General features: G+C 38.3%; 1 protein-coding gene and 1 non-coding gene across 2 annotated transcripts in view; one reads left to right on the top strand and one right to left on the bottom strand.

The window, feature by feature from the left end:
* The window catches only part of LOC129721623 (insulin-like growth factor-binding protein complex acid labile subunit), a 95,091-nt gene that overhangs the window by 16,489 nt on the left and 50,751 nt on the right, over positions 1-27,851 (top strand). The window lies entirely within an intron of this gene.
* On the bottom strand, positions 23-94 carry Trnap-ugg (transfer RNA proline (anticodon UGG)). Its single transcript has one exon. It is a non-coding gene; the product is annotated as a tRNA-Pro (tRNA).

Here is a 27,851-nt window from a genome sequence, read left to right as displayed (position 1 = left end):
TTGAGGAATAGTACAAAAATATGGGCTCAACCGGGATTTGAACCCGGGACTTCTCGCACCCAAAGCGAGAATCATACCCCTAGACCATTGAGCCACTGTTATGGATTAAATTGATTCCAAACACCGCGCTTCAGCAAGGTGGAAAAAGAGCGTTTACAACCAGAAAATTAAAGCACGACCGTGACAGTTAAAATATATGTTAAGTGATTTTTCAATGAATTCATTTTCCGCTAAACGAAGTAAAGTTCGATGTATTTTCCTGATATCAAGCGGTCAATGGTCTAGGGGTATGATTCTCGCTTTGGGTGCTAGAAATCCCGGGTTCAAATCCCGGTTGAGCCCAATTTTTGTTGAACCACACCTTTTCTAAAGTATGTCTAATCTCTTTATCTCGTTTATTGTTTGAAATTGGATGCACCGATAATATCTATAATTCATTTTAGTTTTCTTTTCAAGACCGAAAACAAAATTGTTGTATCCCATTACATGATTTATCCCACGATTGGAAGTCTTGTAGAGCACTTTCGAAAACAAATTACCCGCTGCAACGCAGCAGCCAAGATCTAGATCTTATGTCTTTTACCATTTTTCTTGGTTGCAAACCCCAGCTCCGATTCGGAGCAATTTGTCCTTCATCGTTACCTGTGTACACCAGTCGTTAGCAAGTCACACGCCAGGAGTTCTCCGTAGCTCCGCTCTATGCTGATGCTGATGGGAAGCCCGAGGTGCGATAAGTCAAACGCTATCCTGCCGAGAAATGAAACGTATCTTCATTAGCCGTGTTTTCTTGTACACCTTCTTCATTCTGGCCTACAACTGACGCAGAGAGAAAAAAAATGACCAACGGCTCTAGAACATCAAAGTTTTCTATGCTTTTTTATTTCATTTGTCTTTCCTTGTTCGCTGGCAGAATCCTGTTTTGGGCAGGTAAAAATCCTAGGTATGTCTATAAGCCTGTCGGAAAAAAATTAATTATTTTTTGTGCAGTTTCTCTGTCTGTTTTCCGCATTGGCTTTGATTTTTTTTGGTTGAGCTGCGTAAATGGGCAGCAGACCTTGGTGCGTGTGAACACCTGTTATTTTCGGTCGTAAATCTTCGTTGTTTTATGGACCTCCTTTTGCATGTCTTGCAGTGCGATAAAACAACAGAACATTGTGAAGGGAAGAAGAAGCACGATACTTTTTTTTTCGGATATTGCAATCTCATTAAATGCTATTAACATTGGTGATTTAGATTTTTTCCCGCTGATAGGAGAGTGAAAGAGAATGGTCCAGCCCAGGGCCGGCGAAGATGTTTAAACTTACGCCAGATGGGATTTGTGATGCGGGGAAACTTTCCGGCTGGTGGAAGGATATAATCCTTCATAACTCGCGCGTTAGGTACTGAATGAATCAACAGAAGGATACTGTTCGAGGATGTGAAATATCATTTCATATTTTATGTTTCGGGAGAATTGTGGAACTAGGGAAGACAAGTGAGAAAAATATATGTAGAAATTCCTTTTGCTGGCAGGAGCGGAATGAATAGAAGCAATCGGTCTTCATATTTTTAATCCGTATCTTATGATTTCATTGCGTAGATATCGTGCGCGTGTAGATAAATACAACGTTTGATGGATTAAATCTCTCGGAAGGAAAAATGCAGCAAACAAAATTATCTGTTGATGAATCCTTTTTATTTATTCAAAAACTGAGTTAGGCGGTCATTCATTCCTTGGTGGTAGAAAAATGAACAACTGTGTGCCTTATTTCTATAGAAAAAAGCCAAAATTTGTTTATACTTCCAAGAATTGATAAATATCCATGCAGTTTGAGTGATAATGACTATAATTAGAAACGAATAACACCATAGATGTCATTAAATGTTGCAATACCAGGATATGTGTTAAATATTCAAAATTTTTTCTGCGAAGGCACTTCAAATTTCTTGAACATTTTGTCAAACTTTGGAAAATCATTCTAGCGGTTCATAAATTATGATTTTTCAAAGGCAGGTCTACTTAAAAAAATGAATATTTTGGCTAGTTCAAAAAAGGCCCAATACAAAAAAATGAGGTTCTAAAATTTCACTCCAAGGAACGAATACATAAAGTTTAAATAAAATCAAAGAGTTGGTATATGCTCTTTCAACAGAATTCATTGGTTGACAAAAGCGAAAAGAAATTGCCATAGAGCTCGAACTAGAAAAAAATTGGAGACTCTAGCTTTTGAGCCGTTCCTTGGAGTTTCGTCCAATTGCCGCATAGTAATTGCTTTTCGGGTTCGTCTTTTCTCTGTTTGCTTACAAGAAAACTTCATTGAAATATCTGAAAACTTGACACACTTACGAGGCGTTTAAAAAAAATGCGCACAAACTTTAATAAAGCTATGACACATTGAAATAAAGCTACGATAGATTAAAAAAAAATGTTTTTGCTCTAAGTTTCTGACGTAGAACTACGTTTCTCTTTAGCCTACCACATATAGGTGTAAATTGAAAATATATTACCTGAGTCTTTTTTCGTTCGTTACGAAAATTAAAAGCGAATTATTATATCTTTCGTTAAGTGAATATGAATGAATGTGGAATATGAGCACTCTTCGACTGAAAAAGAGTGCTTCTGGTCAAACTAGTAGCATTCTTTTGGCGAAAGGTTGCGCCAGTATCAGCTGGCTTTCCGAATCTGTTTTCGGCTTAAACGAATCACTTGCCCGGTTGGTCACATATCTCAACAACAGTGCGATATTTTTCAGTGTGTGTTGTCAGAGTGCCTTATTCCTACACTGTCGAAGCAGCACAAAGGTTGCGATCAGCATCATATCCAATTTTGAACAGCAAACTGCCCTTTACACGACAACTAAACAAGTTATGAAAGATTACCCATGTTTTTGAAAGGTCTCAAGCTATCACAGACATATATTTTGTACTCCAGCATGGCACGAAACATGCAAATTGTTTCTTATTAGACTCCCAGTGTTTATTTCATGAAGAGTTTTATGATTCGAGTAAGCAATAGTGATGACGAGTGATTAATGAAACACTCTCAACAGTGCATTTGTTAATAGTGTGCGTAGTGCGGTCGGGTTTGCAACCTCCTTCTTTTTGTTTCAATTTTTATCGTTAAAACTGTTTTGGAACGAACTAGAGGACTTTTTACTTGTTTTTTTGAAGTTGTGGGTTTGAGTCCCATCTACTGAACTATATTTTTCGTAGTTTCTACTATCACATTTCCAGTTAATTAAATTTTCTATCTTCGTTACTAAATTTACTACTTGAACCAAAAACTAAAAATAGCATGACTTTGCTTAGAGTCAAAAAAATAAAAATTAAACAATATCTATTGTAAGGAGTATTTTTCAAAAACATGTTATTTTTATATTCGGGTTAATTCAATTTGAAAACATGGCAAAAAATTTAACAGCATACATATTTAAATTCTAGGTATTTTTTAAAACTAGAATTTATTACCTTCAATTTGATCCAGAAAGATTAAAAATCGCTCAACTGATTCAAAAGTTATGAACTTTTGAAAATTCTTTTTTAAATAAAATATATCGAAAAAAGTTGTTTTTAATGGTCACCATATGAAAAAAAATTATGTACCCCATGTAAAAATAAAATAAACCCTCCTAATTTAAGTTAGGTATTAAATTATGCGGTCGTTCGTTTACCGTACCATGTCTAGGGTTATTGGGAAGAAGATTGATTGGAAGCATTGATGATGAATATAATTAATATTCGAAATACGTATTTGTATAGACAAGTAATATTTTCAATATTTATTTCTCTAATTTTCTAGTACAGTTTAATGGAAACATACAATTCATTTTTTCTGATTTTGTATATTCTAAATGAAAAATATCATCAACTTTGAATAAAATTAAGGTATTACGATGTCAGCCTTACATATCCCTTATCTGTAAAAGTCCCAAAAGTCTTACAAAGAGTTTCATTCAGAAGTGTCTTGAGCAAAGTTTTTTGTGATATCATTATTTACAACTTTGCTGAAAATACCATTTCTCTAATGTGCAAAACTGAAAAGTTAAGTTTTGCAGCGCCCCTAGTGGCTGAATCCCAAATTAAAATTAATTGTTAATTTTTTTGGATGATAGTATGCCAATAAAACCACTATTTGGATAGTAAACGAAAAACTTCACGATTTTGAGCTAATTTGAGAACGGTCTGTGTAAAAGTTATTTTATTTGTGTCTCCTACAATGATGTGTTTCAATGATATAAAAATGTACACAGAACATTGATGCCAAATGCTACAGTTGTGTAGATATAGGAAAAAAATGTAGAAAAAAAGTGTCTTCAGCAAAGTTATTTGTGACATTATTATCCAAACTTTTCTAAACTATTTCACTAAAGTGTAGCACTAAAAAGCTAGATTTTGAAGCGTCACTGGAGGCGGAGTTCCAAACTAAACCTTGCTGTCATTCTTTGAGGCTTTTGATATTCTATTTTTTTCTGAAAATAGTATGCAAATAAAACTAGTATTTGGAGAGTAAATTAATAAAACTCATGATTTTGAGCTCTCACACCACTGCACACTATTTCCAAAGCTGCAAAAACGTGATCGAAATTCTTTTGACCCAAAATAACTGTTTTTAGAACCAGTCAGCGTCTTCAGCAAAGTTGTTTCATTAATTATTCTCCGTGTTTTAGAAGTTGAAATTTTGTGATTTATTCACTTAAAAGTATGATTTTGATTCATTTTTGCATTTTAAAATCCAGTTTGTTCGGCAAAGTTGTGGCACATTTCATAGAAATAACATTGCCAAAATGGAAAATAATTATTGGAATAACTTTGCTGCAGACACTGTGGCTCTTAAACTAACTTTTTTGGGTCAAGAAAATTTCGATAACGTTTTAGCTACTTTGAAAGGAAACAATGTGCATCAGAGCCTGACAAAGTCATTTTCAATTGACAATTATTAGGTTATAGTGACGCTTTGACCCGTCCCTTTCAATTGAAAAGCTTTTGTATCATTTTCGAACACTTCGTGAGTCACATGAAACCCAGTCGAAAGCTCTTGCTTTGATTTCGACAACTGAAGGGCTTGAAATTAAAACAAATGCTTTTCATTTGAAAGCGGAGTCACTCTCACATGACGATTCTCTATTGAAAATGACAGTGAGCGCTGACGAAGACAGGGGGCTTCCATACAGTATTCACGCATATATAGGAAATAGGGAGGAAATATTGATCGGAACTTGCATGACGTATTTATAGGATGCCATTGCCGTTTTAATTACGGCTTGCGGTATTAGAAAACTATCATCAAACGACGCGATGTGGTGCTAATTTTAATTGAGACGCTGAAGGAAAGGAAAGAGTCTCTCTCTCCGTCAATTGAAATAGTCATCAGTTTCATTTGAAATGATCCGTTGAACAACAGACAGGAAAGAGAGAAAGAAGTGATTCGATTTGATTCGATGACAGTAGCCGAAAGAATCAAGTAAAAATTGAACTGTTCTAATCGAAATGACAGTGCGAGATTTTCAGTTTTATTGTTTTGTTTCGAAAATGTAGAGTCCTGGTGTGCATAGCAACATAGGGTAAACTACCATAGATGGACCACGTCCTTTAGTGGACCTTCGGTCAGATGAACCAAATTTATGCAAACACTCAAGGGATTTCCAGAGAACGTCCATCGGGAAACACCTTATCCAACTAATGTGCATTAGAATCACGAGAAACATTTGAAGATTCCAATTTATAACAAGACAATAAACAAGTTTTTGTCAGGGTGGTACACTGAAGGAAGTGGTCCATTCAAGTTATTGACTATTCTTGATGGGGTTGATGTTCTACGCAAATGTTTTTATGGGTTCAAGTTGTAATTTTGTGCCATTGATTTTTTTTGGATCAAAACTAATATTTGAAATAAATAATTATAGAGTATAACTAATATTTGAAATGAATAATTGTTTATTAAATTAATTGCTTTGCATTTAATCCTTTCACGTTATGTTTGTAACCGCAATGCAGTTTTACAATTTCGTAACATACGATAGTAAATTTTCCTCCCAAATCGAAATCCCGCGCATTGCAATGAAAAAAGGTTATGAAGAAAAGTAATATATATAAAATCACAACGGGTCAGGATTAGCTTTTGTCTACCGAATAACAGTTAACGGGAGATTCATTCACAATTACGTTGATAGACTTTCGTTATACAAATCAAGAACAGAAAATCATTTCGTCCACTAATTTCCTTATATTTTTGTAGGATAAGAAAAAGTGATATCCATCGACGCTTTTGACTTTATTTTTTCCACAAATCCCCCGTACTTCGTTACGACTAGAATACAACACGAAAACGACTTGCATCTGTGGAAAAAAAGATCTTGCGATTGCAACCAGCTCCCTTCACATCGTAATTTTTGTTTTTCATACCATTCACCTGGCCAGCACGAAAACACCCACCAGAATACGCACCCATAATTATCTCATTCTCAACAATGTGCTAGGCCCAAGAGGGGTTTGAACATTTTTATGAAGCAATATGGTATAATCATATAATTTGGGCAACCTTTTTCGCTCCGGCTGCAATACAAGGCAACCCTCACGGTTTCAGTTAGATTTTTTTTTTTGCTCAAAAACTCACATTAAGCAGGATGTGGCTGCGAGTGAAACGAGCTTGTTGATGTCGATATTTTTTTTTGCTGCTCTCGAAAAGTTTCCGCTGTTCAGACCAACAAAAACCCACAGAGCTAAGAAAATGTTGGCGAACGGCAGACAAGAAGGTTTGAAATCACAGCTATTTGCTTCGTTCGTGTGGTAGTGCTGCACCCCACCTTAGTATTGCGCCAATAAGAATAGAAATCCCTTTTCGGATTTCTAGTTTTCTGTGGGAAAAATTCTACACACACACAAAAAATTGTTAGCGAACAATAAGCATGTTATTTCGCCTGAAACTCAGTTTCGATAGCGCTTTTTAGACTTTTACGTGCCAGCTGGTGAAGCCGAAGATGAAAAACCTGTCGGAAAAGTTACGCGAAACTTGGGAAACCTACAGCCAGTTAGAGAGGTCCGTTTTCTTTGCATCGTCCAATGGTGGAACCAGAAACCAAGCTCGAACGGAAATCGATTGGCTATTGTAAGCCATGAACGTTCCGTTCCCAGTGCTGACCTTTTCCTTCCTACCCAACGCTCGCTCGGTTGGTTCAGCCGGACCTTTTCGAAGGCTATTATTGCCACAAGGTAAAAGAGAATTTAGCTCATCATAGCTGCGGGTCAGGTCAGCCGACAAGGGACTTGATGATGCGAGCAAGGCAGAACTAATCGTCCAAAAATAGAGTGAAGCCTCGTGAGGCCGCTGCTGCTACCTCACTCGCAAATGGTTCCCAGGAGCAATTGGTGCCCTTTTCTGCTGCGAGCTGATGGTCTGGTCTATTGAGTCACTATGCAGTAAACAACAACAGTAGCGGGCACTGCAGTTTTCGTTATGTAGGTTGGGACTTAAAACCAGCTTTAAAATAGTTTGCTTTAAATAGAAAATGCTGTCTACATTGGGCTACTGACCAGTCGGTAAGTCGGTTGGGATAGCTAAATGTGTTGTGCACTTCCTTCGTGAAGGTTTATAGACTATATTCATTATAAGTCACTTATGAGTTGTATCAGTTGTCCTGATAGGTTAGACTTCCAAGAATCTTATTCAGTTGAACCATGAGCTCAGTGCGACGATTTGTATTCGATCGATTTTTGCATACACACTTAAAGTGGGGTAGGTCGGACAAGTTTACCGAACTGCACGAAAATTAAGAGAACCAATAAAAAATGAGACCAATCTCGCTTGATGTAGTGTCCACCTTTTTCTGTTTTATAGTGCAGTTTGGCTCTTCGGAAATTATGAACAAAATCTCAGCTTCAGCATTCAGTTTAGTTGATCGATCATGATTTGTATAATTTGAAAACATGAATTAAATTCCAAATTTTCAGGGCCATGGATCTATTTCTTAGTTTGATGAAATTAATTTGAGGATGTATGAATAAAATTTATGGTTTTATAAGGCGAGAAAAAGATTTTGTCTCGTGGCTTCAATATAAACGATCAAAAATTTCGTAAGTCAAAATCATGAATTGAATTCCTAGTTAAGAGAGCCACGCAATGCATTCTGAGTTTCATGAGTTTTATTCACCATCAGCAGCTAGCATTGCGTAGAAACGAGTCATTATATCACATTAGATTAATGAAATTATGAATCATACATCAACAGAACGACGTGTTTAATCTGCATCTCGCCTCGAGACCAACTGGAAGCAACTGGAGCAAACACAACTATATTATTTCGAGCTGATAGCACTGATTCATTCTCGCTGCGACCATCCACCGTCAATTGCCTATTATGAATTCAGGAACAGTTAGTGGTCTTTATACCGTAGGCGGTGGTGAGCCAGCCTGTGGCTGAAAACTACCTTGAAAAAGAGATAAAAAAATCTGCTAGTTGGCCTTGGGGTTTTTACAATTATATTTATCTTTACTGGTAGCTTTCAATTGGGATCGAAGCAAGCTGTGATCAAGAACGGACGTGAAAATGTTTCTCGTCGGAATTTTTCTTCGTTTTTTCAAGTTTTTATAAGTTATATATTTTCTATCTGGAAAAGTGATGTGTCTACGTTTATTGAATGAAGGCCGCTGTTGTTTCGGTGTGAATTCCGAGTGTTTGATTTGAATCGCGATGAAAAGTTCCGAGGGTTGTCGAGTACGGTTGGAGATAGTGCAATAATGTCGACGTATTTTAATTAGTCTCCCGTCGCGTAATCGTTATATTTCAAGTGCAAAGGGTGGAGTAAAAGGTAATACGAAATGTGGCGGTTTCGTATTATCGGTGAGAGTGACGTCAATGTTGAAATCCGTGAAAGATTCGTGCAATTTTGTGGCTAATTTGTGAGAGCTGCATTTCGTTTTCGGTGGCGGAGCACGTTTCCCGCTAGCCCTTGCCTTGTCATAAGTGTGTGTGAGTTGAGCGGGGGCCTAGCGTGGTTGGTAACGTCTCCGCCAACCACGCTCGACGCCTGGGTTCGAATCCCACCGCCGACATAGGTGTCGATGGTTGTGGGGTGGCGTGATCCACTCACAACCAACCCAACTGGTCTAGATTCAATCCTAGCCGACACCGGGAGATTTTCTGAGGCGAAAAATCTCTGGGATCACGCCTTCCATCGCATGAGAAAGTAAAGCCGTTGGCGCCGGTCCGTTAACCAACGGGTCGTGAGTTAGGGTCCTGGGTGGAGTCGCCTTCCCGGGCGTCGGTGATTGGCACAGCAACAATGGCGGAACTGGACCGACGGTAAATAAGCGAGAGCAAAGAAAAAAAAAAAGTGTGTGTGAGTAAGTGCAATGTGAACAAGGAAAAGCGAGAGAAGTGCGAGTGCAGGATGACCGTTGCTCTCGCGTGCGGCACGTTCTCGCACTAGCATGATAGTTCAGAGAGGACGCGGGAATTAAAGGATAAGTATTAGTGTTGGTGACGTTTTGCCTGTGTTTTTTGTTTGATTTGCATGGCAAAAGGGAACCAATGTTTTTTTTTGTTTTTTTTTCTCTGCTTTCATTTTGAGCAGTTTTATGCACTTGTTTTATGATTTTTCTAGCTTTTGAGTGAATACTGGAACACATAGACAGTTTTTAATTTAATTAAGTAGAAATCTTGTCGGTTAGCATGGCAAAAAAATTTTGATTGGGATTGTTTTGGCATTTTCTTGAATCTAATTAGTACTCGGTCTTGTTAGATATGCATATTTGCATTTTGTAAAAATTTCTAGCTATGAATGCATGAAACTTTGCCAGTTTTTCATACTCAGTAGGTATCTTCGCTTCGTTAATCAAGAAGTAAGTGGTAATCAACGCGAAATACCGTGTCTCCGCGTATGCGTCGGTAAGAGGGAATAGAGCGGTCGCGCATAACTTTCCGGGGTAAACGTGTTTTCGGCCCAGGTGAGCTTTGCTCAACTATGGATTTCCGATGTTTTGTGACTTCCGAGGTGTACCAAACCATTTATTCGCAGACTGTCCACCCGTAGGTTCTATTTCAGCACGCAGTGATTCGGAGTAGGTTCAGTTCGTTCGATAAATATCGTAAATAATTAATCGCGACAAAACATCGTAATTAATCGCGACCAAATATCGCAATTATTTGCAATTAATATCAGGATTATACGCGACTCGTCTGTCAACGCACACATCCTTTTTTTCTTTTTCTTTCTTTTTTCGTTCGTTTCAAACGGCAATGGCCAAGCAAATAGGCCGTTTTTGAAGTTCTCTTGCTGACCGCTTGCAGTATGTGTTGAGGGCCTATATATTTCTTGTTTTTGGTTAATGCATATCTGGTTGCTTCGTAACATTGTGTAGTCAGCTGAGATAAATCAATGAGAGATACGTTTCGGTAGTTGCATAATGACTTCATAAACAGATTTTCGAATATTTGAGTCTGTCTTGATTAGGCTATAGGTCCGGTATCCTCGCGTGTGCGTTATTTTTGCGGTGTTACATCATCAACCGGAATGAGTTCGGATCGCGTTATGATTTCCGTAAAAGATATAATGAACTCGTACGCGCGATATTTGGTATTATGAACCTGCTATTAGAACTCAGCGAATCGTTTACCAAAACGAAATCTGCTGCAAACCTTACCCTTTTCTCCAACATCCCAGTGATTTCTCGTGGAAGTGCAGAGGTGTTCTCGGCTTCCAATAAAGCGAGTATCACGTCAACATATTCCTATACACACTCCTTCTTTGACCTGCATTCGGATGCGGCCGGCGCTGGTATTGCCTAATATAAAGATTAAGGTCACCAGTTTTTACACATTGAGGATGAATGTTAATCCCAAGCATCATCCAGTGGTTCTCTGTGTAATTACAGCTGATCTGGCAATAACGGAGTAGCAACCGCGGGCGGTCAATCATGCTCATGCTCATGCTTATATTTATCTTTACTGGTAGCTTTCAATCGTTTCTAACTGGCTTTCATTCCTGACATCAGTCATCTAACTGTTATAAGACAAACTTTTTCTAGTTTTCATTGTTCTTTGCTGTGAGTAGTTTACATGATTTAATTGGTTTGAGTTATTGAAACATCTGTAATCCCTTGTAAAATATACTAATTTACTATCACCTTGCGTTAGCCTCATATTTATTCGGTCTTGTAATTCAACCACCTCTTATAAATTCAAATATTTCGTCAATCCATTCCAGCTTGAAATAATTCCGACTTTATAAATTCGGATGGAAGGATTGAAGGTACCTACTAATCCCGCGATTGTTCTATACACAAGCTAGCTACGAAATTTGTATAATTACAAACGGTCACATTTCGAAACCGCAACTTAGTAATTAGGCTTCGGTTTTTGTTTATTATCGGTTCGGTTTATATCAATTGGGCTCCAATCGAACAACCCACATCGAGTAGGCCCACATCGAGTAGGCCCACATCGAGTAGGCCCACATCGAGTAGGCCCACATCGAGTAGGCCCACATCGAGTAGGCCCACATCGAGTAGGCCCACATCGAGTAGGCCCACATCGAGTAGGCCCACATCGAGTAGGCCCACATCGAGTAGGCCCACATCGAGTAGGCCCACATCGAGTAGGCCCACATCGAGTAGGCCCACATCGAGTAGGCCCACATCGAGTAGGCCCACATCGAGTAGGCCCACATCGAGTAGGCCCACATCGAGTAGGCCCACATCGAGTAGGCCCACATCGAGTAGGCCCACATCGAGTAGGCCCACATCGAGTAGGCCCACATCGAGTAGGCCCACATCGAGTAGGCCCACATCGAGTAAGCCCACATCGAGTAGGCCCACATCGAGTAGGCCCACATCGAGTAGGCCCACATCGAGTAGGCCCACATCGAGTAGGCCCACATCGAGTAGGCCCACATCGAGTAGGCCCACATCGAGTAGGCCCACATCGAGTAGGCCCACATCGAGTAGGCCCACATCGAGTAGGCCCACATCGAGTAGGCCCACATCGAGTAGGCCCACATCGAGTAGGCCCACATCGAGTAGGCCCACATCGAGTAGGCCCACATCGAGTAGGCCCACATCGAGTAGGCCCACATCGAGTAGGCCCACATCGAGTAGGCCCACATCGAGTAGGCCCACATCGAGTAGGTAGGGACGTTGCGATATCATTAAGCATCGATACTTGGAACCAATACTGGTATCGAAAGCGGGTGCTGATACTCCGATATTATCGCGAAAAAAATATCGATACTGCAAAGCATTGTTGTTCGTTATCATGCTCATTTGAGGTAACACTCATATTGCTGTTTTTGCATATTTATTACTCGCGATATAAATAATAGGATTGTTCAATTTAATTGAACCTTTCTTTTTTACCTAATTAACTAAAACCAATGAGCTTCTGAAAATGTTACGCTGATTATGCTCTCCAAATACATCCAATCTTTTCTGATCCATAAAGTTATTATCATAACACGTATCTTACAATTACAGTCGCGTCGCAGTAATATATCAAGCAGAATAAAACACTTATGTAAATACGAATTGTGAAAAATCTGTTTTTTTAATCGATCAATTTCCGCAATGGATTTCTTGCAATAAGTTTGGGGATACATTCGATTGGGGTTAATCATTTGTGGAACGGTAAATTTCAGTTATAATTCTTTGCCAACTTTCTTTTCTACTAAATGATAAGTAATCTTGTCTTGGTTTTGCCCTGGAGCATAAACTGGAAAAATATGAAAGATTATAGCTTTTAAACCGTTCCTGTGACTTTTGGTGCTTCTTGCCAGCTCGCATGTGTGTTAAAAGGCCACAGAGTTCGTCGTTTCTCAGTTTGCTTACTGGTAAAATTCATTTAAGCCTCTGAAGGCTTCGAGCTACCAGATTTCATTTTTATTCAGTTTGAGCTCTAAGGCATTCCTGTGGCTAGGGGCACCGGAATTCACTATATATTAACATGAAACGAACAAAACATATGTGAGTCACAGATTTTGTTAACAAATTTAATATTTTCCAAGCCACGAATCGTTAATTGATTCTCACAGTTTCCCATGAAGATGTAACTGATCAATTAATAAGTTGCTCTACTTCTTTGAGACTGCACAGACCAAAATAATCTCAACTCACTTTAACTACTTTACTACAAAATATGTTTCAAGAAATGATCTCATAACAAATGTAATTTTTTTTCTATGCATCGAGATGACCGAGATCCGGTCAATTTAATATTTTTTCAACCAATTGAAATCTTTTTTTTTTGCCATTTTACTCCATTCTCGATTTTTTGGCATGCGATCCTGCTAAAATAGGACGTTATCCTATGTCAAAAAGGAATTTCTACAGGCAGTGTAGAGGTACGAAAGCACGAGAGAAACAGCAAGTTTTTTTTGTAGCAACATTACACTTTGATCTTAGCCTTTAGGCCGAGAAGCAATTGTAGCAACGTTGTTTCGGTTTTTTTTCTACAGTAGTGTATCAACATTGGCTAAGGATCGCTTGCTACGCATCGATACCAAAGATCGAGAATCGGAAAGAAAAGAATCGATTCCAAGTTAGTATCAGAGGTATTGTAATGTCCCTAAGAGTAGGTCCACATCGATTAGGTCCCAATTTATATTGTGAAAATAGTATCCAAGTTTGATGAATTTATGTGTTTTATCTAGAAAAATACTTCGTAAAAATATTTTATTTGCTTTCTGTATTTTTTTTAAAGAAATTGCATAAATTCGCAATAACGTCAATAACGAACAGGTTTTCAGATTTTTTTTTAAAATGCTAAGGAAAAAAAATAGAAAAATCTTATCGCGTTTATTCCTCTTTTCCTCTTACTGTTGGTCGTGAGGATCTCTAATAGCGCCACTCGGTGCAGTCCCGGATCCAGCTCCGGATGCAGTGGTCTTCGGCGGGGCAAGTGTTTTTTGCTCCTTGGAATTTAGTTGTGGGTAGCAGATAGCGTAGCTCACCCAATCCGGTGAGCAAGCACCAAAACTCATTCACTCGATCGGCGGGCCAACGAAACAATCTTCGTTGGAACCACATTCGCTCTCACGCAAACTGTAAAATAAACTTAGCTTTCTCAGTCTTTTTTGGAGATATTATACGACTACTACACTTCCCTTGAAAAAGGCCGCCTATAAGGACCGAAACGTCGGGCGATTTACACAGATGGTCATATAATATTTCTGAAAAGGACTGTGAAAGTCAAACTAATCCCCTCCGCATGAATAATACCAGTAGTTAATTTTACACATTTCCAATATGGCTTATGAGAACAATGGTTTCTGTAAAAATAAACGCACAACATCACGGCTCGAATGTTCCGTACGATCGAGGTTTAACTGATGATTCCGATATGGCTGTCTCCGCTGCTGATCAAAACAAACCCGCCGGGACGTCCAATTTAGTACCGGTTTTTGACAGTTAGAGAATCGCGGCCAATTTATCATCAAACATTAGTTCACAAACATGGAAACTACATCTGCTTAAAGAGAACATATCGTTCACGAACGAAAAAACGAACGAAATCAATTGAACTTTCGTGAATGATATTCAGCGCATAGTGGTGAAAGATTGTCTTGTTTCCACACCCTGCGAAATATGAATCACTCACACACTTTGCATCATGTTCTTTTATGAAAAAACTAATGTTGTCTCTGTTGTATTATTTCAGCAATGCTTATTCAATGAGATATGTACAGGTGAGGAAGAAGTGAGAGAGGGGGGCTTCATAGCCGCAAGGTTACAGAGTCCGCTTTGACAAGTAGGGTAGTCCTGGGTTCGGAACTCAGTAGAATCCAGGTCATTGCAAGTCAACAGACTTAAGCATGGATTTGTTCTTAGGCTCCCTACTAATCCTTTCTGAAATCTACAAAACCTCGGCTATGATCTCTTGACAAAAATAAGTTTTTCTTACTATAAAACTCCAAAAAATACATTTCTCCAGGTAACTGGGATAGTTGTTCCATTATTCATCTCATTAAGCCGGTATTCACGAAGAATGCACGGATTAAACACCAAATCAAGAAATCATTGAACAAATATACAAAATACGCTTACGTGCTCTTATGGAATCGGCCAGCATGGTATATTTAGTAAGCTTAGCTAGCTTTATCCTGAATTTTGTGAAACAAAGCATTTATCACAACGCTCCCATATCCATCTCAAAACTTAAATCACTTATCAATTATTCATCTCACGACGCCCCTATATTCATCACACTGGTAATCATGAAGTTCGTGTAGGTTACCTAGGTATCTGCTGCAGTTGTTTACGTGCAAAATTGGTAACAAAGGTAACCACTGCAGTGCTGTCGATTAATGTCATTTATGTCGGAATAATTCAACATTTTCAGTATGATATTTTCGTATTACCAAAAACTGATTTGGCAACTTTTGATTTTATTCAACGCAGTGAAAACAAATGAAAGGATTTGTAAAAATTCATCTCATATATTTCTGCTAATTCAAGGAGATTTGAGGTGAACATTTTAAAGATTAAAGTGTTCTTAGTGTAGCGAGTGATTTTGTCTAGTGATTAAAATAGAAAGTGGTTCGCTAGTGATGAAACAAACTTTGTTTGGCTGTTGAACGAGTCCCGTTGTAGCCATGTAGAATAATGCGCGGATTTTATTTTCTGAGATAGGTGGTTGAAATAAATGAGTTTCTACTATATGAGAAATCTAAAATGAACTAAGAAGAAGCCATTCCATGGTTTAGTTCAAGGTTGCATATTCAATTTCGGGGTGTCAATTCCATTCAATTTGCCGCGTGCCGATAGCTCACTCTACAAGTTTATAACTTGATGTACGACAAACTTGCAGTCCAAAAGTAATGCTACAAGTTTGTTGAAGAAAGAAATGCTCTTACTCTTGTACATAAAGTGTGAGAGCCTATATTCAGCGGGATGTTCGGCCAATATTCGCGGTGAATATTATAATATTCCCCTATAATTGGCGATAATATTGGTCGGAGGCAGCGAGGCTCGGAAAAGTAAACTTAAAAAGGAAGGGTGAAAAAACATACACACAAGCACGAATTACAATATTTATGTTACTTACTCGTAGTAGTGGTAATACTAACAATAGAAGTGCGGAATACAACAAATACCCGGGCGATCAATGTTTCTGGTCACAGTGATGTGTCCATAAAGAAAAAAGAGGAACGAGAAGACATTTGTCTGTATTAGTGGCGAAAAATAGGCAAAAAACACGAGCTTTCATGATGTGACGCAGATCTCCGTCAACGAGCAAATGCCATTTGAAGTGGTATTCCGTATTGTTAAATGGCACAGGAAGGAAATTTTTGTTTCGCAAACCATTTTTTTTTTGTGGACGCCAGAAGCACAGCACAAAGCAAAGGAAGGGGTGTGGTGCAAAAAATTGCTACACGAAGCGCTCATGCTGAAGATGAAGTGCGTGGTGAATTTTGATTTCGCTCTTTACATATATTGATGAGATTAATAAAATTTTATTTATTTTAGTTCGAGCATTTGATAGAACCATTACAAACTTTGATTGACACTTTTAAACTAATTTACTTTTTAATTCTATCACATTCACTTTCACTTATTACTTTTACGATATGCAAATACGTATTCCGACGCTTACTCAGTGTCTTCATTAGTTCTTACATGGACTAACACAGTCCATATGCCCATAACTTAATATTTTGCAGATTTAAATTTGTGTTTAACCTAATCATGAATACTATGTTTTATTATTTTTGGTCTTTCGACTTTTCTAGCGAGTTTTCTGAAATGTGAACTAGCTAGCTTAACCCGCATTTAAATCGTAGAATTATTTACAATTTTTATATTTACTAGATTATTTTTATATTTAATAGACAAACCACCCACACTTCTGCGCGGCCCCAAGAACATTTTTATTGTTTGCTAGTTTAACTCTGTCACACACATTTGTGCGTGGCCCCAACAGTCTTCTCATGGTTTGTTGTTTAAAATCGGATCTTCAACGTGTAATAAAATAGTTCCAATTTCCAATATGTTCAAACAAACATCAATGCTAATAATGTGCACTTTTCGTAGAAAAAAGTCAGATATTAAAAAGTAGACTTTTGGAGATATTCAATTTATAATTATTTTTTAAACTTTTTCTCAAGACAATTTTTTTTCTTATGGTGTATATTTTTCCTGAAACGTTGAAAATACTATCTACAATTTTGCTGAAGACATAACATAATTTCGAAAGTTTTGATATTATCGTTTCCTACTTTACCGTTATCGAATTGTGATAGATTGTAGTACCGTAAAACGGATTATCATTGATCAGCGGGGTAACATTGATCAGTTTCACCCTTCTCATGTATAGTTGAAATAAAACTGCTCTGTGATTACTTTTGCTAAATTTAAGTATAACATCTTAGTCTTGTGCCATTCGAGGTCTGATCGGTTGTATCGGATGAAATTTTTTATTGTTTTTTTTTTGTTCACACAACATTTATTTGACACGGCACAATACAAATTAATGTTTTACGGAGCCAATTCAATCTAATGCCTTATGGTCTAGAATATCTTATACTAAACTAAATCTAATACTAAAACTAACATGTTTTTTTTTATCCGAGATTCGTTTCGCTGTTAAATGGGCACCGTGATGCTCTTCAAATAGCTATAAACATGTATGTTTCGCTGGCAAGTTTCGCTGAGCGAGGATATCACGAATTGGCACATACGGCTGTATTCCTCGGGCCCTGAGGGTATCCAAAAGTAGAGATCTGACGCTTTTTATTGTTTTGATGACCAAATTTTAAAATTAATTTGACCGTTATTTTTCTTACTCTCAGTAAGTGCCAAAAAGCATTTTATACTAGTCGAGTATTGAGCAGTCAAGGAGATCGTGACGTCAATCCGGGAAGCGTCTCTGAACATGTTATCTAACATTTTTAGTTAAGAAATGTTTCAAAACTATTTGAAATTGAAACTGATCGAAGTTACCCCAGTCGCTTTTTACGCGGGTTTCTTTTTACGCGGTTTTTTTCACGCGGATTCCGGAATTTACGCGGTTTTTTTACGCGGATTCCGGAATTTACGCGGTTTTTTACGCGGATTCCGGAATTTACGCGTTTTTTACGCGGATTGCGGAATTTACGCGGTTTTGTTTTGTACGCGGCATGTATCCCCCGCGTAAAAAGCGACTTTAGTGTATTTTGTTTTTATTCGATCCGAATCTCAAATGGATAGTTTGTATCTGAAATAAGAACAATAAATCGTTCCCTGCACAAGAAACACTTCGAACTACATAATATTTTTCCATAGGAAAACGTTTCAGCGCTCATCACTGCCATAATAATGCTGTTTTCAACCATTATATTGTGACAGCTCGGCTATTATAGCGTTTGGTACTGCCAATAAAATAAACAAGTAGAATACCTTTCCGCCATTCTTGTTTTCATTTCTTCATCCTGCCAAAAACCTGACAGTCTTCGCACGTTCCAGCAATGATTCAAAACTCAAGAGCCGCAGCCAATTGCGTTTGCTACGGCGGGGCGTCATTTATTTTCCGCAATTTCGGCGGCTGAAAAAAGACGGGAAACCTCCCCCTAAATCGCTTTTCACACCACATTCACGCTATATAAAATAAAATATAAAATTTAAAACTGCTCATCAGCGTTCTGTCACTCCTGCTCTCGCTACATAACAAAACGCAACCACGGGCAGACAGCAAATTGCACAAAAATGTACAAAGCAGCTAATTGCATTATCGAGTCTAGCAACTTTGCAGTGTTTCCGCCCTATGGTACATTTTCGCTCACTTCCGCTGTCAAACGCGGGGTGGACGGGCTCTTCGGTTAGGCCCACCGCGGAGCGGACAGACGACGCAAACACGAACATCCTTTGGTACACGAACTTTGTTTCTTTCTCGCGTACCGTACCGTACCGTACGGGTATCCAAATGCCACTACAAGCCGCGCACTTCGCTGGTGGGGGAGATTGATGAGCAAATAAACATAAATTAAATTTTCCCTTGAAGCCTTCTGATCCCTACACGCTTTTGGCTGCTCGCGTTTGTAATTGCACCGTTAAATAGACACCGGGGGATTACGCGGGATATCGACCCGACCTGCGCTCCTGTTTTGTTGAGGCACGGAAACGAATCTTTTCTTCGAATTTTTTAGAGCTGGATGTAGATAAAGTATTTTCTATTCTGTAGCTAAATATTGTAGCTGTAGCTTGTTTAGTTGAAAACGACAAAACAACAAAGAGTTTGCATCACGTACATTCTACACGTAACCAATCCCTCTAAAGTTCAACGTCTCCACAGGAGTACCTAGGCAGGCTTCGCGATTCAAATTAGAGCTAGTCCCACTCGAACACCGTCGTTGCACTTTGGCACTCTAATCACGTGCCGGAAAAATCGCGACATGATGATGAATATAACCCACGCCAGTGCCACCCCTAATTGCGACTAAGGGAATGAGTCCGAAAGAACTTTTAATCAATCCTCTCCCTTTCCCACCCTACCGACTCCAAATTCAAACCACTCGACGCAGCATGACACACAGTTAAAGTGCAGTTGACCCATACTTAATGCCGAGTGCCGCTAGCAGTCGGAAAATTCGCTGCCCCTCGCCTCCCGCGCTGCGTGGTGCCCTCAAACTGTCTGCTCTGCTGCACGTTGCTGCTTCGAAGCGAAATTAAACCGCCCTCTTAGCTTCTGTTGCCGCTTCTGCTGTTCCACTTTAAGATTGACATTTTTCCAAATGCAATGTGAAATAAAGCCGGCCGGAACATGTGTTCGTTTTGGAAAAGCATTGGCTACGCTTTCCGCTCCCCAACAATCTGCCTTCCAACATTCGACGAACAACCAAGCGCCTCACTGCACCCTGCATAGTGAAGAGAAGTGAAGTTGTGCAAATTGGGTTCGCTTGACTTGTACTTCGGGTAGTTGAGCATATTAACTCTACCGCCCCCATCCTGACTATTTTCCAGGCTTCTTTCCCTACACTAGAGCCGACATCGTAACGGTCTAGCCGGGGTAAATTCATATCGAGCACGAAACTGCTTGTTTTGCAAATGCTTGCTAAGTGGAAAAGGGGTTCTCGATTTTAAAGTGCACGATCCAAATGGAGATGGAGTCTCCGTCTGAAGGCAATGAAAGTTACTCGGAGTAATACTTTAAGTTCAAGATTCTTTTTACAGAGGCTATTTTGAGCATTATTACACTGTAGGTTTCAGTTGGTTTTTGTTTACAACAGGAGCTGGAACGCTCTGATTGCTTGAGATGTGCAGCACAGAACTCGTACATATTGGATTCCCGTCTCTGAAAGGGTTCTGTTTTTGGTTAATTAAAATTAAACTTGTATCAAAAGTAGATACTAGTAAACTAATGACTTTTTTTGGGATAGTTTGTAAACTACTATCATCTAGTTGAAGTGTTCCGTATATATTATCTTTTAAAGAAGAATATGCCCTTTTTTCTATAGAAAAATGTGTTCTTTTTTAAATTGCAATACTTCGGATTCGCTCAATCCACTAAAATAACAAACTATTCTTAGAAGATTAGTTTGATAGAGCAATAGTACAACGAGTTGAAGCTAAGCTAACCTATAATAATTGAAAAAATATTAATAAAAAATAGCTGTAGAGGATATTGAATTGAAACCTGTTATTTTTTGAAAATATATTATCAGTAAATAGGTATAATTGCGACTGGACGATGAATTCTTACTTTACATAGCTTTTAGTCATTAAACTTTTTTTAAAACAACCGTTTTGGGGCGTTAGCTGCATTGTACAGTGTTGCGTTCAGTTTATGAAATACTGCGAAAATATAACACTGAAAACTAGAACTATTAATTTTATTGCGTCCTCAGCAATGGGTTGGTGTACATTATACACTTAAATTTTTTTTTACCTAAAAAAACGCTGAAATTCCGGAATCTGCGTTAGAAAACCGCAGAATTTCCAAAATCCGCATAAATTTCGAAATCCGCGTAAAAAACTCTATTTGCTAAACGTTTTAATTCATTTGTGCTAAATTGTTTCGAAAAAAAAAATGAATAGCTGTGCTATTTACGAATGCGAATCGAGCTGAATATGGAAGGAAAATAACTTGTTCATGTTATCAATCAATAATCAGTAACTGAATTGAGTTACCTCGTCGGACACTCTAAATAATCGTTTTGAACACGAAAAACCAATACAAACATACCGTGTAAAAACGACTTTGCTGAAAAATCCGTGTAAAAAACCACCTAAACTCCGATATCTGCGCGAAAAAAAGGCGTGAAAGAAACCTTAGTGTATATTAGGAAATGAAAAAATTAAAGCAGTCATTTAATTCGAAATAAGCTCATTATTTTATCAAAGATTTTGATTTTGATTCAAATTATTTTAAGCGTCAATGGTTGCTTAATAAAGTTTTGGGAAGCTAATAATCTTAACCCTCTAGTGCCCAGTGCCGCCTTTAGACGGTCTTCAGTTAAACCTCCAAAAAGCTTCAGTCAATACTCAAAAACATGTTTATAGAGATACATAGTGGTTTTTTCGAAGTCCGTCTAAGAATTATTTTGGGAACTAGAGGGTTAAAAAAGGGGTGAAGCATCACTTATCTCAGTTTCTATTGAATTAGTCCGATCTCGATCTCCTTTCACGGTAATAACTGAAAAAATGATTCCGGTTCGGTTTTTGAAGTAGAATACTTCTCTCAAGAAGTTTGACTACATAGGGATGTGAAATGAAAATCTAAAACCGAAAAAAGTGAAAAATATGTCCAATTTCAAATGCTAATAAATCGGTTAGTATTCGGTGGATTTCCTTCGTTCTTGCAGCAATAGATTGGAAAATCTTCTAAGATTCTTCCCAAAATAAGATAATTGTAATTTTATTTTTCACACTATTGTACTATTGAAAATAGTCAAGCCTTGTCAAAACGAAAAATTCGACCTCTGATTGGTCGTTATATGCTTGCTTCCCAAGCACGGTCGACAGGATCATATACCTTGCAATTGAAAACATGCTATTTGGCCTATATAAGAGCCTGTTTCAGCCGGAGCCGCTCATAATAGTTCTAGACAGCGACAACAGCAGTCGTCCTTCCTTAGCAGCAGCACTAGCCCTGTGGTTGATCACCACGTCTCAGGAGCAGCGCGGTTTTTCTCAGCGTGTGTCGCCAGACAGCCATTATTCCCCCCGTGTTGGGGCAGCATGAAGATTGCCATCAGGAAATCCAATTTCGGAAATCAAAATGCTTTTTTCAAGGCAAATAAACAAGTCATTGAAGGTTAATAATTTTTGTCAACGCACGCAAGCATTCTGTGTTGCATCCTAGCAATTTAAATTTGTCGCACCCGTCTAATTTACTGAATGTGAAATAGCTTCCACAGTGCATGTTGTCCGTGTATCTTAATTCCCCCAATGTTAGGGCAGCTCAAAGGTTGTAATTAGTAACCAACTTCGAACCGCAACATGCTTTTTTCAAGGCAAATAAACAAATAATTGAAGGTTAATAATTTTCTGGCATCAACACAAGCAGACATTCTGTGCGGGATGCAATCAAATTCTGTTGTAGTTGTCTAATTTTTACTTTATTTAGTAAACCCCCCACTGTAGGGGCAGCGCAAAGGCTGCGATCAGCATAACCGACCTTGAATAATAAACTGCCCTGTTAGACCGCATTCACAAAAAAGTTAGTTCGACTATGCAGAGCTAATATGAAGTCGATTCAATCAATCAGCAGTAACAGAATTTCGTCGTCTCCCAGTTGCCAAGTTGCAACATGATGCAACACGCAACAGCGAGCAAGCGAAATCGCTTGATGTTATAAACCGCAATAAGATACGGGTTAAAATCGTTGCGTGTGTAAGAGCACCATCGGTGTTTATTCGCTGGATACAAAAATCAAATGCGAATTGTGGAATAATTCGTCTAAAGAACATAAGGAAATGGTAAACCTGAACTGAAAGGCGTGGCCTATTACGTAGCACCCTTCGTCTATAAAAGAGTGTTTCTGGGAAAACTAGCTACATTCATTAGTCGGAAGGTGAACTGGATGGACCGTTCACAACGTTGAACGCAGTAACAGCAGATATCGGCACTCAGCAGTAACAGACCATAGCAGCGGGTCGCGCCTGTGGCTGCCTTCACTGCCTTCACAAATCACTTGCCCTGTGGTTGGTCACCACGTCTTAGGCCTCTGCCAGACTGAACGCCAACGCGAGCGATCGGGCGAGATTTTTGCGGTACATCAGCCGGCACTTCCTCTAATGGAAAAGTGGGATCATTTTGTTTAGAAGAATATTACTGTCGGTAATATTACAGAGATGCGATTGCATCATATCCGATATGGAATTGAACAATTGTTTTTTTGAGGACAAATAAAACACTTAATTTGAAGAGTTAATAGCTTTGGGTACCAGTAGCAGTATGGTAACAGCCTCAGCGGTAGGTGCAGCCGGTACTTCCCTAAGGCCGATGAAATAAGGAAGTAAATGGAAGCGGCACGGCGAAACAGTTCGGGTGTTCTTAGACGCGCGTCATTTTTCGAACGATAGCGGCGGTATTAGCGGTAGATGCATTTGCCAATACTTACTCCAGCCGTGTCTAATTTTCGATGTGAAAACACCTTTCTATTGTGTTGGGCGTGCGCATTAGGCCTCTGCCAGGCTAAACGCGATAAGCGGCGCGAACCGATACGCCGGCCGTAGGTTAATTCAAAGCCGTAAGTAGAACTGTGTAAAAGTATTCTACTTCAACCTTGCGGTCGTGGCTTTGCACACAACCCTCCTGTAATTTTCTTGTTGTCACCGTAAGGTGAGATTCTTAATAAGGCCGTAAACAACATACCTTGGCTTGCAGACATGGACCTGAAAAAAATCATCAAGATTTCCGTCCTCTGTGCATCGTCCTTATTACGAAAATACTCATAGTGGTCATTGTTTGGTCATTTTAGGCTGTTTTCCGGAAACCTTGAATTTCAAGATTGCGTCATATTAGGAGTTGGTCATTTAGGGTTATTTTTCAGAAACCAAAAGTCACCATATGGAACTTAAAAAAGGCGTCTGGGATTGAGTTGCAGTCTCCCGGGTATCATCTCAATTCCAGTAGTACCGTATTAGGCGGCAAAAACGTGCGGACATTGACACAAAAGATCAAAAAACTACTGGTTGCAGTGGGGTTGATACAAAATGAAAATCTCACCCTGGATGGCAACGACTGGCAGGGCACTTCGTATTTTACTTCCCCAACGATGGAAGTGAGCTTCTAGGTGAAGTTTTTTTCACACACTAAGCTCCCTAAGAAGGTGCTGCTATGGCCGACAATCAACGAGAAGGGGATGTCAAAGCCGCTCTTCTTTCGCTCCGAACTCGCCGTGAATGAGGGAATTTTTAGTACGAAGTGCCTGCCGAAAGTTGCGTTTTCATCAAGAAGTACCATAAGGGCTTGGTGTGAAAAAAACTTCACCTAAAAGCTCACTTCCATCGTTGGGGAAGTAGAATACGAAGTGCCCTGCCAGTCGTTGCCATCCAGGGTGAGACTTTTTTCCCCACTGCGACCAGTAGTTGTTTGATCTTTTGTAGCTTTGTCCGCACGTTTTTTCTGTTCGCACATTTTTTTTATTCTTTTGCAGGGCTACCTATTGAGTAACCTGCTTCGTGTTATAGTGCTTTTTGTCTTCTCCTTCAGACCAAGTAACCTATCAAATCCTCCTGCATTATCATTCTAACAGCGTGAGACGTGATATAGTCTATGATATTATCGAAACTTTAGACCAATGGTTATTACATCTTGAGGGAAAGTTATAGTGCTTTTTGTCTTCTCCTTCAGACTTAGTAACCTACATACACATTTTGGCATTAGTGATTTATTTTCTTTGAACGATATGAAGTGGAAAATTATTCTTATTTTTATTAATTTTTGGGAACCATTAGTCGACTAATCTTTCTAGTTTTTGTAATAGTTTTTAGTCCACGTTTAATTACATGTTCAAATTATTTTACTTATATAATTTTCAGTTTTTTTCATAATAGTTTATAGCATTTCTCATTCATTCTCGTATTCAACCTTTTGATTTTTACCACTTTATATTGTTTTTCTACGTTCTATTGCAGCCAAAGCCTCACAATACTTCTTCATTTATTTATTTCGCCAAGCAAATGTAGACTACATACAATATTTCATTACAATTGTTACTTATAGTGTTTTACAATGTTCTTCTTACGTGCTAAGCATTATTTCTAGTGTAATTCAGACAGTTTTAAATTTGTTTTTTTTACATTGTTTTGCCAATGATTTCTTGTAGATTATACTGACGCATCATTCGATTTTTGGGACCATTTTTTGCATAATTAGTTCTGCACTTTGTTTCTGAAAAAAGTTTTCTTGTTCTAAGATGCCGTGAAGGTGTATAAAAGCTGAGTTGTGAAGGTAATGCAGATGAGTCTATACGATTTTTTTTGTTCACACAACATTTACAGTCTCCCCACGATTATGGATCACTTAAGAAGATGTATGAATTCAAAAAATCATTTCTGACCAATTTTATTATTCATAAGTAATCTCTTAATGTTTTCAGTCATAGAAATATGTAATCTTTCACTTCATTGAGTATTTGTTTCCATATTTTGTGAATATTTCTCAGAAAGTATATTTATTTCATAACTAACCAAATACACAATTATAGATCACTTTTGAAAGCGGTTTTAATTATGAGCCAATTCGCATCATATTATGGATCAGCATAATAAAAACAGCTTTTGGCAACGAATTTATTCAATAAACCTTATTCAAATTATGTAATTTGAAGAAAAAACATATTTTAAATCGTATTAAAGATCCCGCATGGCCTGGCCACATTTTATGTGGCTTTTGAGGGTGCAGTTAGATCGAGAGTCCAGGTCTGTCGCTTCCGAAGATAGCAATCAACCATTATATACGGTACATCATAACAATTTCCCGCTTTACGTAGCTTTCCTGTCCCTCGTGCCTTAGAAATAATATTTTCCAAAGGCTCAGCACTGTTTAGCTTCCGTTTAGAGCTCAAAAGAAGTTGAGAGGGGTTTGTAATTGGTGAAAATCACATTTGAATCGGAGTGTTTCATATTTATAAAGAACTATCTTGTCTCGGTCCTTATTATGGAACACTTAGAAAATAACTAGTTTTTACAGAAAAATCGTTATTAACCATCAACATATTGATGAATCGTGAAGAACTTACCTTGATCTTTGTGTATGAGTTATTTTTTTCACGAGAATTAGCGATAATATCACATATGAACCTTATGAATGATAAGCGTGCTACTTACGCTGATTGAGAAAAACGACAAATATTTTGATAGATTCTGGAAGACAATATTTCACGCTTATGAAAAACACATCAATCTAGGAATAAAAACGATGTTTTCTGTGTTCAAAGCTAGCAAATATGGCATAGTTTACTGCAAAAATGTTACATGCCTTCGAACCGTTAGTTTAACTGAGTTAAGTAACATGAGACACAAAAGTGATCCGTAATTGTGGGAGTTCCATAATTGTGGGGGGAGTGTATTTGACACGGCACAATACAAGTTTATACGATTTGAAATAATGTAATTGACGAAAAATAGCATTGCAAATTCGCGGCGTTGTTTAAGTGTTTTCAGATTCATGAGCATGCAACGTGCTTTATACGATGGCAGAGGAAATGCAGTCCAATTCAAGTTACGGAGCACGTATAGAAGGAATTGTTTTTGGACTGATTCTACACGTTCTTCGTGTGTGGCAGCATAAGGATTCCATAAGAGATTACAATATTCTACAATTGGTCTAACATATGTAATATACAATAATTTGATAGTGTACGGGTCTTGAAAATTGTGGCTGAACCGCTTAATAAAGCCCAGAATACTATTTGCTTTACTTATGATGGAGTTATAGTGTTCTGTAAAGGTTAGCTTGGTGTCTAGGATTACTCATAAGACCCTAACAATCTTGCATTTTTGTACAGTTTGATTTCCTAAAGGTGTTACAATAAGTAGTATTTCAATTTTTCGACTGAATGTTATTGCGTTACATTTCTTGACATCGAGTTTGAGTAGGCATTTATTGCTCCAAGTGTAGAATAAGTTGACTTCTTTCTGAAATTCTTCTGCGTCGCTAGAGTTGCTGATTCCCATGAAGAGTTTCATGTCGTCTGCGTAGATCAATATGTTTATTTTTTTAGTATGAGGGAAATATCATTTACATACAATATGAAAAGAGGTGGACCCAAATGCGAACCCTGGGGTACAGTTCTATGCATTTATTTTGACCATCTCTCTTTTTTGCACATTGTTATGCATTTCTCTTCGTCGTATGATTTCTTCTATTGTTTTGTTTTCCAGCACGTTTTTTGATTTCTTGATATTGAAGGAGCATTTGATAATACATCTTATACATTTCGCTATTAAAGGGGTCAGAATAACTGTATTATTGAATGGAAATTGGCGATGCTAAAAGATCAAGAAATCTCTACTGATCTCGGGTCTTCAGTTGTAGACGAACTTCATACAAGGCTAGCAGGACATGGGTACGAAGTGATTAGCTTTGCAGACAATGTAGCCATAAAAGTTCGTGGGAAGTTTGATGACACGATATCTAATCGGTTACCAAGCCTACTCTAGAATGAGCTCAAATTTAGTTCGCAGAAAAAGTCAAACATCTCGGCGTAACTTTGGAAAACAAACTGAATTGGAATTCCCGTCTAGACAAGGTTGTTACTAAGGGTACAAATGCCCTACGAGTTTGTAGCAGGCCCGTGGGAAACTACAACCCAAAACTGGATTTATTCGGCAATCACAAAAGTCTCACTTATATGGTGCCCTAAAACTAACGGGGTATCCGCTTGGTAAATTGCAGAGGCTTACCGTAGATCAATAACTGCGACAATAAAAAGTACACCATCAGCTGATTTGGAAGCTCTTCC

The sequence above is a fragment of the Wyeomyia smithii genome, chromosome 2 (assembly GCF_029784165.1).
Source record: "Wyeomyia smithii strain HCP4-BCI-WySm-NY-G18 chromosome 2, ASM2978416v1, whole genome shotgun sequence".
Taxonomy (NCBI): domain Eukaryota; kingdom Metazoa; phylum Arthropoda; class Insecta; order Diptera; family Culicidae; genus Wyeomyia; species Wyeomyia smithii.
Note: the sequence above shows the minus strand (reverse complement) of the source record. Positions and strands in the feature narration are given on the sequence as shown.